We start from the raw sequence: 3,105 nt of genomic DNA, 5'->3' as shown, positions 1-3,105 counted from the left end.
GCACGTGTCAATCTGCATGCTAGTGCTCTGAAGATGATATCCAATGCGCACCAGCAACAGATTCCACTTACCCAGAAAATGGTTGGAGGGTGCATTTTTCACCCCTTTGATCCAATCAAATTTCCTGAGACCATACATAACCATACTCATAAACATACCTCGCACCTAGCCCTAGAATGTCTGTGATCTTACTAGCCATGGTTCACATGACGCTTGTCAAGCGTCATGGTGCCATGTCCCCCTGGTTTATAGCAGTGTTCGATTTTTGTTACATTGCCAACTCTCACATGTACATAAACGTTCAGATTTCAAATATAAAGTGCTTACCCTCGAGCCATGGGATGTTACAAGGCGATGCGGACCACGATAAGTACCCGTATCTCCCGTATTGTTCAATAAAAAGCATTTTAATCTGATCGCCGGCCATTTTCTCCAAATTTTCTCCGATACTTTCAACAATGCGACACCTAATGGTTGGGAGGTGTATTGCACTCTGATACATTACACAAAAAAAAAAAAAAAAAAAAGAAAATGGCCGGAGATGGGATTAAAATGCTTTTTATTGAACAATACGGGAGATACGGGTACTTATCGTGGTCCGCATCGCCTTGTAACATCCGTGGCTCGAAGGTAAGCACTTTATATTTGAAATCTGAACGTTTGTGTACATGTGAGAGTTGGCAATGTAAAAAAATCGAACACCGCTATAAACCGGGGGGACATGGCACCATGACTGTCATGGTATGACAGTCATGTTTCAGGGCTATTACATACATTTCATGTATTCCAAATACACAGTCATAGATCCCTCTGGCCGACGCGCTGTGTAGTCACGATCTGCGCGGCCGTAGAAGTGCTCTAAACTCTAAACCATCTGTACTCACCCAATAACTAATTCCTAAGACTTAGAGTCATATTGTCCTCTAGTTTCATATCCATTTGAAAGTTCTGCCAGAAAACGTGTGTTTAGTCAAATATCTCCACTTTTCCACAAGCTGCACACGGACGACTTTCTGTACGGGCGAGGGACCCGGAATGAGTGCAGGACTGAATATATCTAAACTTCCTTTGGGAAGCACAAATGTTTGGGACACACAATTGGCAGGTGATGTGATTCATTACCCCGCACCAATCACAAGCACCTGTCAATTGTCTTCCCCATTCCTTTGTGCTTCCCTGACTTCCTAAGACTTGGAGTCAGATATTGTCCTCTAGTATGTAAGATCACAGACATTCTAGGGCTACTGTACAAAAGCCCTTGCTGCGCACCTGAAGCCAATTCTGATCCAATTAGGATTGGCACACCTGAACGCAATCAAGGCTGAGTCAGAGACTAGCAGGGCTTCATTCAGTAAGCAGAGCTGCTCTGAGCAACATGCCACAGGACCAGAGCTCTGCCTTTTTCTATGTTTTTTGTTTGTGTGCATGCATGACGCAGGTGAGGGACTATGTTCGAGTTGTAGATCACGCTTATTTCTCTAATGTGCCAAAGTTTATAAATTATGTTTACTTTACATTTAAAGCTGCATCATGATGTTTGGTAAAATGAGTCCATCATACTGTATGTCAGTGAGTTGAAGTGCTACTTAAATACATAATGTGACTGCTTACTCATGCTTGTGATGTATGTATCTACGTTAACTGTGGGCTATATATATATTGTGTAAGATGCAATTTGGAGTTTGTTTCATTTGTTTGGTTAATGAGGTGACTGTGCCAGGTGTCATAGGCATAGCTAATTAGTGCCCTATTGAAAGGAGGTCACTGTGACCCTGTATGCGACATGATTGTGCCAGGTGTTGCATGCAGCTAATTGATGTTCTATTGGAAGGTCACTGGGACCCTGTATTTGACATGATTGTGAACTGTAATTTGTGTTGTTTATTTGCTTTATATTTCTCTGTATTAGAGACCATATACAAAACTGCATACCCTGCACCCTGAGCTTCATCAGTAAAGCCTCCAAAAAGGATTCTCTGACCGGAGTCTATTATTTCATATGTGATTACTCAAACCACTGTTGCACCGAGGTCCCTTCCTCACAGCTACCTCGCACCGCACCTTGCAACAAATTAGGCTGGGACAAAGGTTTTCATTAATTCGGAGAGCAATAGGGCAGACCAGCTGGACATAGTATTACCTGTTAAACAATTAAAACATGGATCTATTTTTAGAGAATAGAGGCAACAATTCAAATGATCAGGCAAGGTGGTGCCTCTGGTCACCCACAATGATCTGTCACACCTGACTCAAATCTGAGTCTGGAGTTTTTAAGCAGGCTGGTCAGGGCCACCCTGACTCTCTCTCCTACACAGGAAACATTGTTTGCGTGTAGTGCTACCTTGTTTCTGCACCTTGCACATACATTACATTTTCACATGTAAATGTAGTCAGTGGCACTACACTACTGATACCACTGACTATACACACTACATTCTAATTAAGTATAACTTTCTGGTTCTTTAAGTTATCAATAAATACATTCAAAGTTAATCCTGCGTGTCGTCTCCCAATTTTGTCATGATTTGAGTCAGTTCATGACACATTGAATACAAGTACAGTGAAATGTGAAGAATTTAGTTGTGGACATTTAAAAAAAACTAAAAACTGTTTAATTAAAAAGTAGAATCTTTGATATATTAGTGCTCATTAAATGTCCCATTTAAGCTTATGGTTGAGCACAATGCACGTTCCTCTTAATCTGCTATAGATTGTATTAGCTCCCCATTTATAAAAGTAGAGTTAGAGGATTATTTGCAGCTCTCTAAAATCAAAGGACATTTACTTGGTTTTAGAGGTGGTAGAAGAAGGTTTGACTTCTCACACCAATTTAGGAAGTATAGGCAAGAATTGGACAATGCTCCTGCCCATCAAATAGGAGGCTCCATCGTTGGCGGGTGTCCCTTGACAAAAAAAACTGATTTTGAAGCAAAGAACATTACGCATCACGCCACATTTTTGTTGTAAATTCAGAGATGTACAGCGAATACAAACAGACTTAAATTTCATCCTTTTTGCTTCATGTCCTTCTGGACCTCCACTGTTCACACATTCTCTTGCAGGTGTTTGCAGACCCATATATAGATATATCACAGGTACCGATGT

Source organism: Gymnoscopelus microlampas (genome assembly GCF_963454915.1).
Source record: "Gymnoscopelus microlampas genome assembly, chromosome: 16".
Taxonomy (NCBI): Eukaryota; Metazoa; Chordata; class Actinopteri; order Myctophiformes; family Myctophidae; genus Gymnoscopelus; species Gymnoscopelus microlampas.
The sequence above is the reverse complement of the archived record's forward strand: the minus strand, read 5'-3'. Positions refer to the sequence as shown.